We start from the raw sequence: 16,254 nt of genomic DNA, 5'->3' as shown, positions 1-16,254 counted from the left end.
ACTACTCAGTAACAGATGTCTAGTGGATTTTTAAGGACCCAAGCTCCTCTTTTTGAAGCACTTTCTCAGCTACAAAGGATTAATTAGCACAAAGCCAGGCCACTTTCAAACACACGCAGCAAAACCCAAGTCAGTGGTAATACCCTAAGCCTAGACAGGAACATTAAACTACAGAATTTAAAGCATGCAGGTAGAAGATCACACAACCTTACCTCCCAGCCAGCACAGCACAACTAAACTAGGCCCCACCCACCTTTACCTGCTTTAAGTAATTTGCCAATTAGGCCAATTAAGCTTTAGCTGAACCTTGTTTGCCACACAGGTGTGAGGGTGACTCAAATCAAAATTCCTCAGGTTCATCACCCCTCCCTGTGAGAAACAGGTGTTTTATTTTTCACCCAGATTAAGCTATTTTTTCACCAGTGGATCTCAGGACTTCTTCCAGCGAAGGAAAAAGCTTTCTGTATTTATCCTCAAGAATGGTAATTATAAGCCAGAAGTGTAATTCTTCTCAGCAATTCCTTAAACACTAAGATGTAAGTAGCAATCTCGTTACAAGGTAGATACTGCAGAAATTGACTAAGAGGTAGGAGGAATGAAAGGCACCCATCACTGCTTTTGGTCTCTGCTCCTCTGTCTGTCCCAGCTCAAAGACTTTTCTGCTATGTACCACAGGTAAAGCAGAGGGAGTCGCTTGCCCAGGACAATCTTAAAGGGTCTACAGGGCCACTCCATCCCAGAAAGCAGTTTTGTTTCGTACCAGAGGGTTGCAACCCTTGAGCTAGGGTTTTCACTGACAAATGATTCAGTGGCAGTTGCACACCCAGGTGTAGCTCACCTCCCAGGACCCCTCTAGTTCTGTGTTCTGCTCTGACTTACTGTGTCTGCATTGTCAGAAGGCAAATTTGGTCAGTCACATCAGTGATCAGAAGGCCCTCTAAGGAAAGTAAACTGCTTTTAGATGTATTTTCGTTGTCCCTTTAGAAATAACCCAGAACATTTAAGGACTGCAAACCAACGTTCAAATTAAAAGCACCAGCAGACTGAGTCTGCAGACAATAAAGCAGTTCCAGACAACACGTGTGAGCCTTTCAAACTATGGAGAGAGCTTCAGCTCGTCTGTTGACTCTGCTAAGTTTCCCAGTATTCTCTCAAATGTGATGTCATTAGTTCTTTGGCCATTGTTACGCCTACTGTCACATGTCACTGGTATGTACCCAGTCTCTGGAATTTCCCTCTCTTCCAAGGATTCAAAGTTAGCACGCATCTTTTCACACAGCTTGTTCAGATGTTTAGACATGAGTCCCTACGCCAAGTGAGAAATCAACAAACAACTTCTTATTATTGACAGGGTTATTCTCCTCTCACTTCTTTCCACTTCTCAGAGCAAGTCCTGCTTACCCAAATAATAGTCTTCTCCAAGCCTATGATAGTTTTGTTACAAATGCTTGGCTTAGTTCAGGACATTTTTTTGTATTATTAGCAATGAAGACAGCAGTGACCCATCTCTTGGTAAGGACATTTCAGTTACACAGGTTAGCAATGGCAAAGGAAGAGCAACGAAAAGCTGCAAACTATATCCAGCGAAGAGGTATTGTAGGATGCCTCTTCTGTGCACTCAGACCCTTTGCTTTCACATCAATACTGAGAACTTTGCTGATGAGCCAACCTAAAACTTTCAATTTGATACGCTTCATAATACAGTCAGACCACACTGGTCCCAAGAGACCTATGTGGCAAATCTTCAGAAGAACTGGGAAAGCTCCAGTCCTAAAGATGTTTAATAACACCCTGTATGTCTAAAGCTCTGCAGGGCCGCAGCTGGAACTGACATCATTGTGTCTAGCTCGCAAACAGTCTCAATAATGCAATACTGGCAATAGCTATCCTAACTTCTTTGGACTCAGATGCTTATTTTGATCTTAATCTACTTTTGAGTGTCCTGATGATTTTACTTTTAAGATTAGTCTGAACTAAGCTTCCCATTTAACATTCTCAATGCAATCCAGGTCTGTTTTTGCCAAAACCCACTTTGATATGGTCACATTTGGTATCTGCATCCAGAAGTCACATATTAACAAGTCTGCAAATTTGCATGTGTAAAGCAGGGTGTTCATTTAAATTACACTTTTTAAACCTCCCTGCTCTAATCTTCAAGGCCTCCATCTCTTTCATCACAGCAGTTCATAAGCTGTCCTGACTTGAGCTCCTTCCCTGCAGAGCGTTTCCTGAGAGTGCTCATCCAGCCATGGCTGGGAGATGCAGGGTGCACAGCAAAGCAGACTGTCTCTCAGGCTACAGGTGTGACATCCCTGCTCCCCCTCACCAAAGCCCCTCCAAGGATCCTGAGACCCCATCAGGAAATTAAGATGGTGACAGTTATTTGGAGCAGCAGTGGATCAAGACTACTGTCAGAAGCGTGCAAATCCCCGCTGGCTGTCCTGTCCCTGTCCCGAGTAACCTCCGCTTCCTGCCCAAGGTAACCTGATTTCCTGTAGCTCTGGTTATACAAAAAAAAAGAGCAAACATTTTCTGTTTGTATCTGCTGTTCTAATAAGTCCTGAGCTGTTTATCATGACCGCTACTGTTATGTTTCCTTCCTGGTGGCAGAGAGGTGTCACACGGGACAGCCTGCTATGAGCACCTACGGGTGGAACAAGCCTGTCACCCTAAAGGTGTCTGGAATGGGGAGGAGGTGTTCAGCCCCTCCTGCACATCCTGTCCTCCTCTCTGGCTGCAGAAGGACAATTTTCCTGCATGACATTACCACTCTGAGTGCAGACACACTGAACAGAGGAAGGACAATTCTAGCTTGGGGCTGAGCCAGGACCTGGCGTCAAGCCATAGGATGAGAAGGTGGGAAGAGCTCTCTGGAGAGCCCCTGTCCCAGCCCCTGCAGCAGGCAGGGCTAACCAGTAGGGCAGGGTGCTGGCATATATCAGTCCACCCTGTAGTTCCCAATCCCCAAGTTCCTGGCCCACATGGAACCAGACACTCTTTCTAGAGGGTGCCCTGAGCCCAGGGCTCTCCAAAGGAGGCTGCAAGTTTTGTAGAGAACACATGCTCAAGCTGTAGCCACAAGCCATCACCTCTGTCTCCCAGTCACAGGGCAAACCTCATTTCTGGGATAAACCTATGGCAAGCCTGCCAGACAGACAGACACACACACACACACAAGTGCTATCCCTGCTCAGTCCCCCAGGGACCCACAACCTCCTCAAGGCTAAAACCAGCAATATCGGGGAAGAAGGTCTCCTCACAGCTTAGATCATGAGCACTTCCTGCCCCTGCTAACACCGAGCATCACGGAAAAGTTTAAGCATCCTCTCCCACCCAGCAGGGAGGGCAGCGCAGACAGCCACCATGGCCCTGAAGGAGACACAGGACATCTCCAGAGCAGGCAATATGCCAGCCTGCAGCAGCATGGGGGGAGCCCAGGCCATGGGTGCTAGGTAGGAACCACCCCGAGCACCCACCTGGTCAACTGGAATGGGCACTGCTGTGGGACTGGGTGCGCACCTTGCTCATCAGTGGTGAGTAAGGAGTTTCCCAAAGGTCCTCAGCTCAGCACAGGCCACGGTGCCAAAGCACTCAGGCTGGGGAAGACTCTGCCACCCTTTGTGGAAGGAAGGGCCTTATCTCCCCCCAAGCCCTCACCACCACCAGATGTGATTCACCCATCCCAGCAGAGAAGTCATTTTCAGAATGCAAATACTTATGAATCACCTGTGAGTCTGGTTGTTTTGGAAGTATCACACCACTCTCTCACAAGGCCACATTGCCCTGGCAGCTGAGGCTGTGAATGTCACAGACCACGTCCTCCTGGCAGCATCATATAACAGACCCAAGGAACACGGAGAGGACACAGGGACAGCGGCTTAACTGAGTATTAGTGGTGCACGGGGCTGGAGCCTGGAGCTGCCTTGCCTACAGCTGGGACCTCTTATTGAGCTTTCCTTGTGCCACCAAATATGTTTTTTCATGTGGCTGGAAGACCTGTGGCTTCTTTCAGCATGGAGACCTCTGCCAATGTCCATCCAAATGCTGATCCTGCCCACAAGACCCTGGCCCCAGCCCCCTGTTTCGGCTTCCTCCTTTACTGCAGGGTTAGTGTGACCACATCTTTCCTCTTCTCTTCTCCCCTTCAGCTGAAAATGTCCCTGTAACCATGCTCTCACTCACAAACTGCACACTGAGAGTCAATTCAGACCAGTATCCCCAGGATACCAGGCTCTGAGACAAAGGAGATTATATCTGTATATCTGATTCCGTTATGAAGTGAAAGGATGAGCTCTCTTGCTCCACCAAGCAGAGTCTGAGGGGCCCCAATGCAGTTCCTCCCTTCTGTGCTGTCCGCCCCCATACCTGCTCTTAGCCAGTTCCCACCTCCAGGCAATGAGTTCAAGGCATTTCCCACTCCCCAGCACTTGCCATGGCACCCATGTGTGCTGCCCTCCCTCCCAAACATCTCCTGGCTGCTCACCCAAGTCACTTCTCCTCCAGGTCCTGAAATCTTGCAAACACAGCCAATGCAGTGCTCATGTTCCTCAGCTTCCAGGTCCCACCTCATGCCGGCGAAGCAGAGTTCTGTGCCGAAAGAGAAAGATGCTATTATCTTGCTTGCAAAAGTATATGAAGTACTTTTACAGACCACCTCTTCCCTCCCTCCAACACTGGAATGTAGCCACCTCTGGGTGAGACAAACAACCCAAACAACATTAGCTACTCTGCCTCCTATTGTCTTCATCAGCGGTGCTGCTTTTGGGGCATTTGTAACTTTCCACATGCTTCCTGTCCCAGTGCAAGGGCGCCTGGAGTGGACTAGCAGGAGACTCTCCCAGACACAAGCAGCTGTTCCGCACTGCTGCTTGCAGCCTGTTCTGCACTCTGCAGCTTCACCAGCTATTGCCCCAGGCTTTTGGAGAAAACATTAGCTCTTCACACCATCATTTTCTCCCCCTCCACCATCAGTCACGTACCCTCCTCTGTCTGGGCACAGAGCCATGTGCCATACAAGCTGCATGGAGGGAAACTGCCTTAAGAGATGTATCGGCTTCAGGCACAGTGGTAGATGGAAAATAGTTCTGTTTTGGACACTCACCCACATGCATACATGCACAATTGGCTGCCACCTGCCAGTGTTCATAATTTTAGCTATTTTTTGCCTACCACAGGCACTATATCTCTAGTCAAGTTCATACTCCCCTCATCCTTAGCAATACCAGCTACTTTTTCCAATGCCTTAATATAAAATGAGTAACTCCCTTGGAGGCAAGTTTAAAATAGAGTACATCCTAGACTTGAGTTCATGCATGCATTAACAACAGTAAAGGAAAAACAAAGAAAGGACAACATGAAAAACATGAGTCATCACAGATTGCTGAGAGGACCTTGGAAACACTGGTTGTGAACACACACCCCCACTTCACAATGCCACCATACATCAAAGTGCACTAAATGCTGACAACAAACAGATAAATCATCAAACCAGGTAACAATAAGAATCATACATCACCTGGAAAGGCATCAGAAAAATGCAACCACAAATAAAGAGCAAAGAACAATACAAGACAGAATGCAAACCACAGCTACAGATTTCAGCTGCCAGTAAAAGCTGTGTGGGAAAACACTGCCTTGGGATCAAATATTTGTTGCTCTGGGTGAAAAAGGAGTAACTACTCCTGAAACCAACGTTTGTTAATTTCAGAGGAGAAACTGTGAAGAAGAAGGCCCAGCAGTAAATGAAGCACAAGTGAACTGCTCTCTCATGCTTTTATAGCCACAGTCTCAAACTCCTGCATGTCCCTGATGTGAAAGAGCTTAGTCTCAGGACGCATGACACAGCATTCCCAGGACATCAAGCCAGAAAAAGGGGCACTTTGTAGGGGGGCTCCCATAAGGCAGCATCCCACTGCACACCTCACACAGCTGCTGTAGCCTCTGGCATGTGGGGCGTGCAGCATACAGGCACCATGGCTCTGTGCTGAGGGGGCTCGACACCATTCTGGGGCAAGACGGTAAGACACCACAGAGTTATTTGCTCACTTGTCAGGGAGGCAGCAGGTCTGAAGCCCCTGCATCCGTGTGGGGGATGGACCTCACCTACTCCTTCCTGGCTGCTCTCCACTATTAGACTAGATTTCTATAGATCCACTCTTTAAATTCCCCATAAAGCTTCATGTCATGGACTTACTGTGTTCACCACTTCTTATGTGCTTTTAGGAGAAGGTCAGGTGGGAACTTGTACCATCCTCAGGGAGGTACTGAGCCTGCCTAGGGAAAGGGCCCCAAGATTTTTGTGAGGAGGGCAGGGAAAGAAGGCCCAGGGGGACCTGGGTGTCAGCCTATGACACAGGGACAAGCCTTAGGGTGATAGAGACCTCACTGGGGCAGCAAGGGTGCACTGGTGGCCAGAGGAAAGGTCCCAGCTGCGAGAACTTAGTGGCCGTGGGGAAGCACTGTGGGGAAACCTTTTTTACTTCTCTTGTTTTCTCTCCTTGCACTGAGTTCTCTCTTACTAAAAAGAGTTTCTATTCAGGCTTTTCTTTCCAGCCGCTAGCTGTGCATTAACACCCGCAATTTCATTTTTAACAGACCTCAGACGACTAACCTATCCTCAACATGCACACAAAGACTCGGTTCAGCCTGACCCCAGCAGTTCAGTCAGAAACACAAAACTAGCAGAAGTTCTCCACAGAAGTCCTCCACACCTTCTGGTTTAAGCTTAATATTAGTGAACTGGCTGCCATTAGAAATAAAAGTATTATGTTATCATTATGATATTATTCTGTTTACTTCCAAATGCATACTGAAAACACTTCAAGTGTCCTGCCTAAATTGCTGTCAGATTTAACTGGTCTGTGGGGAACTGCAATTTATATTATGTCTGGGTTTGCTCCATTTAAGGGGGGGAGGAGGGGAGAGAATATGTCTATAGACAAAGATAGAAAGTAATTATTAATTAATAAGTACTATGTTCCCCTGCAGACTGCAGCTGGTTATTTCTCATTTCCCAGACACAAGTATGTTGTTGTACCTGCACAACCCTGTCCCTTTCCCTCCGCAGCCATTTCCAGATCCTTCTGTGTGCTGCCTCCCCCCTCCTCAGCTGATACAGGGCATTGTTCTGTCACCCTCACAGTTCCAGAGGAGGTTCTAGAGCTCAAGGACATCACACGGCTGCCCATTAGCACCTTTTTGTCTTGTTAACACCTTCCCAAGCCTTTCAGTACAACCCCCAGCGGGGTGTCAGGCAGCAGGTGTCTGTGGGGAGACCTCGAGGCCACCCCGCACCAGACACAACTGGTACCCGCTGTTTCTGGCCGCACATCTGGCAAAACTGGTGGCACCTTGGTGAAAATAGGTTTTAAAAAGGGAAAAATGCTGCCTGGTATTGAGAAGTATGGAGGAAAAGTGCAAGAAACTGCTGTGTGACAGTGAGGCCAGAGGAGGGAGGGGAGACATGCTCCAGGGATCGCCCGCAGCTGCTCTCTGCCGCCCGGAAGGGGAGAAGTGTGAGGAGGAGGAGCGGCGGAGAGGCCCGGTGGTGGACTGACTACAGCCCCCCTCTCCTCAATCCGCCTGTACCGCTCTGCGGGAACAGGTAGAGAAGCTGGGAATGAGGGCCTGAGGTTGAGCCCAGGAAATAAGGAGAGGGAGGGCAAGTGTTGTTTTGTCCTAGTTTTGGATAGTTTTCACTATCCAAATCCCTTTCACTTAACAATAATTTCCCCAAAGCAAGTCTGTTTCACCTGTTTCATCAGTAACTGATATCCCTGTCTTTATCTCAACCATGAGCCTTTACATCTTATTTTCCTTCCCATTCTGTTGAGGAGGGGGAGCAAGAGAGCAGCCATTGGGCTGCTGGCCTGAGTCAACCCACCACAAGTACTATTATTTAAATTTGAAGCATTCAGGAGTGTGTGGAGTATTCATCCAGCAAGTTTAAAATGTGTCACTTCTATTGCATATTCCAGGTGAGAGCCTGAGTGCTTTGAATGTGGCTCAGCCCTGCTCCCCCACCCAGGGAAGCCATCTTCTGGCCTCGTTCAGCACATGGAGACGCTGAGAGGGCAAAAAAAGAGCGGTGTTTCCATCTGCATCTCCAGTGGAGACACATTTGCCATGCTGACAGGACCTTTGGAGAGCAGGGCCCGATGCAGCGGTGTGGGGAAGGAGGGATTCCCAACAGACATGCTGCCCCGGCAGCTCTCTGCAAGGCTGGGGACTCCTGGAAGCCAGCACGGGGCTGCACCACGTACCTGCTCCCTTTTACACTCAGCAAGAGAACACCAAGGTACTCAGGTTCTCATTTCTGTGTTCAACAAGCTCTTCAAGGCCACAGGAAATAGCACTTATAAAAAATAGGGCTGTGGGGGGCAGCATCTTTTCTTTCTTCTCACAGAGGAAATCAGAAGTAAAGAATGAGAAAAGCAAAAGCAGTTAATGAAAGACTGACTTTCCAAACCAATTATGTGAAGCGTGCTGTTAACAGGCAAGTAATTGGTTCTGCAAGAGGTTTTCACACCCTAAGAGCAAAAGCAAAGTGTTCAGCAGTGGTACCCAACTTAAAAAGAAAACACTAGAAAACAGTCGCAAAAAAATGAAGAGCAATTTGATCACAAGCAAAAGGTCAGCCTAACCAAGAAGGCTGTACAAAGAAGCAACACCTGCTGTCTGAGTGACATTCCTGGAAAGTCAGTGATTAAAGGCAGTAAACATTAGTTTATTTTCTCCAAGCTGTATCCCTTGTTCATATAACCTTATTCTCTCTCTCCAGAGACTCAGTATGCTGATGGGACCTAGCTCTGGGTTGCTGCAAAGGGGAGGTTCACCACTGTCACCATTTCCTTACACACTTTTGGTGCTAGTCATAACCCCAATGTGAGCACTGCGGAGAAATCAGCAAGCTTTTCTTCATAGTGTCCTAAAAAGTCAGGTGCCAAGCATGATTTACAGGCAATGAGCTGAAATGCAGAGAAATGAAAGCACTGCTACCAAGTGCCAATTTTAGCTTTTGTTTGTTTGTTTTGTTTCTGTTGTGTGGTTAGTTTGTTTTGTTTTGTCCAAATAATTCAGTGGTTGTATGGCTTTTGGTGTGGTCTGCATTCATCCCCAAACGCCAGTCTTGAGCATGACAGCCTTGAAGCCTGCTGGTGTGTCCCAATGTTCTCTTATTTCATCCCCTCAGTGTATATTCCAGCTTCCTCCAAACAACAGGGCTGGATTTTTGTTTACTTGTGTAATCTGTCTCCATGAAGACAAAAGCCCGATGCACAACACTAGTACTTCTCCTTTAGTACTGCGTAGTTGATCCAGCCAGATCTGAAACATCTTTATTCTGTGACTGGGAGGGCACTAGATACAGTGATTACATGGATGCATAAACTGAACGACGCATCACACCATGCCTTGCCACTGAACTCCCCTCTGTGCAGAATAAAATACACATGGTGACAAAATAAACACTTCAAGGGCAGGGAGGCAGTACCTAAGTGTGGTTCAAGCCGGATCAAGAAATTGCCATCCTCTTCTCGCCTGAGTCACGAAATTGCCATCCTTTTCTCCCCGGAGTCACACCCTCCAGCCCAGCAAGCAGAGTCTCCACAGGATGCAAGTAAGGAGTTCTGAGCAAACCTTCCAAACGGTCATTCCCTGCCCTTGCTGCAAAGCCATGCACCAGGCTGGCAAAGAAGCCCTCACAAAGATCCTCACTCGAGTCCTGGGGAGATCAGATAAACAAGATCCTCACTCGAGTCCTGGAGATCAGATAAACAAGCAAGTGCAGCTGCAAGTGTCGAGGCAGAAACGCCCCTTCACCCCCAAACTTCAAAGGCTGTGACAATAATATCACATTTACTACGACCACAGCTCTGCTAACAGACAGTAGCTGGCTAAGCCACAATAACCTCCTGCCACTTCCAAGCCTTAAATTAGGTTTCACCAGGAAAGCAGTGCACACAGCATGGCAGGACTGCTCCATGGCAAGGACGCACAGTACCCATTTCAGAGCACAACAGCAAGGAACATTGCAAAGGCTGCAGCAGCACACTTCTGTGGCTTATTTGAAACTGGCTAGTCAACCCACATTTGCTCAGACCAAGTAGAGCAATGGGATTCGTCTGCTGAATGTACTGAATTTATCCTGGTCCTGCCCTGTTGAAACCAGGCAGGGAATCAGAGCAAATAACATCCTTTTTTGTTGCTAGAGCATCTCTGATCTTCCACAGTTTGAAGTGCTCTTTCAAGACTTTAATGAAAGCCAATTCTTAGATACCTGTTTTTGATGGAGAAAACTTAAGAGGGAACACAGACAAAGAGAATGGTAGCAAGACAATTGGTCAGCATGTCTTTGAGAGCCTGTGCTGAGACTGGGCAGCTTGCACCAGGTTTTTAGTTGACCCTGTGATAGCTGAGAATTGCACCAGCTATAAACAGATTGCACACTGCTTAGGGAATTTCCTGTTCACCACACCTCCAGCATGAACAGCTAGCTTGTAGACTGTTTCAATCAGGAGAGATAAATCTCCCTTTCTGATGTCTTTTTCTGAAATCTTCTGCCTCAGCCTTTTTGCCTTACTAGTAACACCAGGAGAAATGCCTGTCCCTAGCACAGGGCTCAGGAGAGCACACAGTTCAGTTTTGATAGTCACTCAGATGGCACAGAAGGCTCCCTTGGCCAGCATGGGTTTCCAAGCTGAACGTCCCAGGGAATTAGCTGACCAGCAGGCTTGCACTCCCCAAGAATGACCTGACAAAGGGGAACCAGAACCCCAATGACAAAAGGAAACTGGGCAAGGAGGCTTTTTCAACTGCTGTTGAAACTGCTGAGGAAACTGGTTGTGGAATCAGGAAAGGAAAAAAAAAGAGAGAGAGATGTAAAATCTCTGTGATGGTTCGTAAGTGAGGAAGAGAAATTGATTCTCTGTAGAGAGAGCTGAGTCATACAGAGCGTGCTGAGGAACAGTGAGGCAAGTGAGGCAAAGGAAAGCACGTTGGGGTTTGTTGTTCCACCTGTAGCGTTTTGTCTCTTTGCCACCCAAAGCAAAGAGCAGCTTATTTTCCAAGATCCTCAAGTCCTCACAACAGAAAGCCTTTGTGCCCATTTGCATGACTGGCAGTGTGTTGGCAGGGGTAACCAGCCAAACCAGTGCCTACTGGATCCTAAAGCGGCATTGCCAGTCATACCCACCCTACCACAGGCAGGGACCAGGGAACTCAGCACCTCTCTGCATGCCTCTGTCTGGCAGAAGACACCATTGAAGACATCGTTGCAGGCACCACCAGCAGCCTCCTGCACCACAGCCTGCAGTCCCACGTCTCCTCTGTCAGGGCTTTGGTCATGTGCAGGGAATGGAACGTTTGAATCTCCATGTTAGCGTGAGAGATGAATCAGCACCAAGTTGTCAAGCTTTTCTTCTCTCTCTCTTCATTTTCTTTGAATTAAAATCAACAAGAAATTCACATGCAATTTGCCTCAGCTTACATCAGAATTCATCCTCTTTCTTTACTCACCTCATCCTCTCTTTTGCATTAAACCTCAGTCACTTAGTCATGCCTAAAATTATGCTTCTGTAGCCATGATGCAATATGCCCACACGTCAGATTACTATTCAAGTTTACCTCCCTTCCCTTGTTCTCCTTTCTCTAACGGCTAGACAATGCTCCTTTCCAACCTGGTAAAAATTTAACAGTTGTTACAGCTCTTTGTGCTGGAAGAAATAACCACACAAGACAGTCTAACAGAAACTTAGAAAGCACAAGGCTGGCTTCTGGTAAATTAATGGGAAAAATAAATAAATAATCAAACCCCCAAAAAGCAACCAAAGCAACAATGAAACTTGTCAGATCAAATAGAAGGTTGCCATCTGAACTCACAGGATTTGAGTGACTTCACACATATCAGTTCTTCCATTCTTACTCATGCTCGCTTTTTCTTCTCCCTGGGTGGGCTACAGAAACAGTTATGTATCACACATCTCAACAGTGACAGTTCCAGCTAACTGCAACAACTGAGCTGTGAGGTTTCTGAGCCAAGATGTGTATCTGACCGAGTCTGCCAAACGCTAGTCCATGCTGTGGCTCTGTTTCTTGTCTCTGACGCTGATGCCTCAGTAGATACTGGGGATCAGCTGGAGATCAGCAACTGCTCCTTCTGCTTTTGCGTGACAGGTGCCCTCCAGGCCTCTGCTATGCACCAGTCATCATCCTCCCCATCACGAGTGGCCACAGACTGGTAAGGAGGTAAGGACATAAGAATGCAATATGCGGTATTGATGTGATGGATGCTGGCCATACCTGTCTGGGTATGTTTCTCCCCCTCTGCCCAGGGAAAGCAGAGCTGCAGCAGGCACTGGCAGAGCTGTTCCCAGCACATCACCTCCCATCTCCAGGGATCTGTGAGAAGCAGCACACACCACACAGCAGCACCACTCATGGCTCATTCTGCCTCAGTCTCTGCTCTTTCTCTGCCTCTCAGAGCTCACTGGGTGTCTCTCTGCTTCCACTGTGCTTTTGCTGTACAAGAAGCAATGACCCTGTCCATAGTATCCTTTCTGTAATGCAGTCCCTTCTATCACCTTGCTTGCTGTACATACGGAGCCTGCACAAGGTTTTCAAGACACAAGCATGCTGCCATGCCCTTTCTGCCACCCAGAAAGGTAAATAGGAAGCAGCATCTGATACACATCAACCACAAAAGAGTCCGTATCTCTGTCAAGCAGCTTGCTGTGCTTGGCCACACAGCAGCACAAGTGTTTCTATATCATGTGGAGCCCTGATTTGGGTAGCTGCACACCCCAAATGCACGGGCCCTGCTGGAACAGGTTCAGCTGACCATAGGAGCTGTGTGTGTGCCTGCAAAGTGCCTGCAAGGTGCCTGCCGGCTCAGTGCTGCCCAGGTCCCTCAGGCCAGACGTCGCAGGAAAGTGTGCTGCTGCCTGGGAGGAGGATCTCAGCTCAGATTATTGCAATCCAGAAACATGACCTGCAGAGAAGAGTCCCTTATTTTCCTCAAGAAAAAAAGGAAAACAAACAAACAAAATATATGTGTGTGTACATATATATATATATATGTATGTACGTATATATATATAAATAATCACAATGGCCAGCCCTGCCAATGAAGCTGGAATGTCCTTTCCAGTACAGATAGCCTTCCTTTGCTGGGGAGAAAACAAAATATTTGATAATTTCAAAATAAATATAAATAATTTGAATATTTATTGAATAATTTTAAATATAGTCTCAGAGCTATTAATAATGTTGACATTAAATATTCATTAAGTATTTAATGCTAACAATAAGCAAATAATTCACTAAATGAACAGCTCATTAGTTAAACAAACAGATGACTTTAATTAAGCTGTTGTAGCACACGCAGTCTATTAATTGACTCTGTGTAGTTTTAAATTGCATAATCCTGCCATGACCTTATTTGAATTTTTAGTCAGAGCCCACAAGCTAAGTAGTGGATTTTCTTCGGGCAGCTTAGAGTGATATTTGAGGAAACAATCACAAAGAAGAAACGTGTCTTACTGGCAGCTGCGCCGCTGACTCACCACAGTCAGAGCTGCTCCCATTGCAACAGCAGCAACTAAATGACCTATCTCTCCCAAGCTGCCCACCAGTGAAGGAAGTATGCACGGTCCTCAGCTAGTTTTGCCACAGAAATAGCTGCAAGTTTGCAGGCATGCGTATATACAGATGGCCACTGCCCACTTAGATATCTGGTCACTAGGAAAGCGATGCAGCACAAACAGCAATCAGAAGAGGTTAGCAACTTCCTGCCTTGCCTGGCAGGGTCTGGATCCAACACCTCCATCCTTGTGCTGTGTGGTTTGTCACTCAGATACTAGTAGGGGGTGGGAACAGCAAGAGAGCATCAATCAAGTAAAAAGGTCCCTAAAGTTTGACCTTTTGAGGAATTTTCCATCCTGAGAAATGCAGTAGAAGTATCTGAGTGCACTGTTCACTTCATGGTGACCCTATCAGTAGCCAGTCCACTTCTAAGTTTCAAAGAAACAGGTTTCCCTGAAGCAAGCAACAGCAAACCACAGGCCACACACCACTGAGATCAGAACAGCACCGTGGAAAAGAAAATAAATGCTGCAAGCTGCTGAAGAGCCACAGTTCACTGTGACCAACATGAGAGCTACGAGAAGGCTGGACCGCAGGCAGAGATGACGTTGCACCACAGCCTTCGTGTACTGCCTGGTAGCAACGTGACAGACAGCCCTGGGATTAGCCCATTGTGGCAGAATGCAAACCCCCCCCCTCTCCCCTCCCTTCCTTCCATATGGAAGACGTAGACACATCTCCCTCCCTCTCTGCTGCTTGAGGCTAACAGCTTCTTTTGTTTGACCCCAGAGCGCTAGCCAGGGTCATTAAGAGAGAGGAGAAGGGAGCACAGAGGGGCTAAGGGGTCACTGGGCACCCACAGTCAGTGTGAGGGATGCTTGGAAGCTTCAGGGGCACCCCACAGCCAGAGTGGGGGTGCAGAGAAGCTTCTGGAATGGCTACAGTCAGATCTGATCAGGCTATATAAAACAGGATTCTCATCGAGGCCCCCTCTTGCACGGACCTCTTGGACCACAAGCCAGATGCTGCCACCAAGAGCCCTCCCAGGACGGGGATGCCATTTGCCTCATCTCCATGTGCTGGTGAGTGCTTACTCCGTGCTTCCACATAAGCACGTGTATTTATTCCATGCTTCAATAAAGCACATGTATTTTCTTTAATAATTCCTTGCCAGATTCAGGCAAGTGTATACTTTTCCCAGACTCAGGGACAGCTCTGGCATTGTTTTCGGTGAAGCGACAAGTATGCACACTGTGGATCTCTAGTGGTATCAGGTGCTGCACCTTTAATAATTACCTCAGCTGATTTTTGAACCTGTATTCAAGTCACTTCGGAGAGCTAAAACCCCCATCTTCCACCGATCAATCTACTGTACTTTTTTCTTACTGAATAAAAGTTTGTTCTGGACCCTGTTATCCCCTAACTGACCTCGGGATGCCCCTGTGACACCCATGCAAAGGAAAACCTACATGGACCAGACAGAGTGAGCAAATGTTTTTTTCTTTCTAAAAATTTCCTTTTCTTGCCCTTCAGACTGTCATGTGGGAAAGGCTGCTGCAGATGGAGGGTACATGGAGGAGCATGGTGCTTCTGCTCAGTAACAAATCCTGCTGTTTCAATGCTGGAGCCCCAAAGTTCCATGGCAGGGACCCTGGCAGATTTCTGCTATGCTGCTGGAGAAGGAGTAGGGTGCTGGCCCCTGATCACAGGGCTTTGGCCATTGCAGAAGCTGCTGCACCAAACAAGGAGAGAGGATAGTGCCACTTACTAGAAAAATATACCTTTATTTACCATCTGTGTTTTGCTCAAGACAGTATATCCTGTAACAAGGGGACAGCCAAAGCCATGCTGTTAATGGTGGCTAGCACACCCCTATCTGCACCAAAGCAGGGGGTGGCAGGACCTGGTCTCCATGGGGGACCTTATGTGTCAAAAGAGCAGAAAGGGGGGTGGAGACAATGCTTTCATCTCAGGCCCCACTGCCCTCCACTGCTGTGTTGTTCAGGTCCCATCTGCAGAGCACATGGCCTCCTCACCAGCCCCACCATTACAGCATGGTCATGGATTCTCTCTGAGGTTGGGACTTCCCTCATAGCACCACTGCTTCAGGCACAGTCCTTGCAAAGCAGTGGGGATTAGTTAAATAAATGGATTAGGGGACACTTTCTGGGACAGAAATGGTTGATAACTTAACATAAAATGAACATATCTCATGTAATGTGCCAGCCAGAAGGCAGGTGCCTATTGTTCAGCAGTCACAGTGCCCAATGCCCAGGCAGGGTGGCCAACCACGGCTTGGGTGGGCAGTTGAGGCCCCCCCCCACAACTCCTTCCCACCCCACTGCCCATGGTGTGGCACAGCACAGCCCAGTCACCCACAGCCCTGGCTCAAGGGGCTTCCTCAACGCCTGTCAGCTGTCCCAAGCTCACCAAGGCCATGATGCCATGTGAGACCGCTGGCATCAGCATCTTCTCAGGTAGCAAGTAGTGAGTTTCAACAGGGTCTTCAGCACACTGCATTTTGAGTTTGTTTTTTGATTTGGTTTGTTTTTTTTTTTTTTTTTTTTTTTTTTTCCAGAGGGGGATAATGTGTAATTGTCTTCAGGCTGACACAGTCTAGCCCTGGTGCTTCCCAGAGGTCTTCTTTCAAGACTTCACCAGTTGCTTAAGCCCTCT

The sequence above is a fragment of the Patagioenas fasciata genome, chromosome 6 (assembly GCF_037038585.1).
Source record: "Patagioenas fasciata isolate bPatFas1 chromosome 6, bPatFas1.hap1, whole genome shotgun sequence".
Lineage (NCBI taxonomy): Eukaryota > Metazoa > Chordata > Aves > Columbiformes > Columbidae > Patagioenas > Patagioenas fasciata.
Note: the sequence above shows the minus strand (reverse complement) of the source record.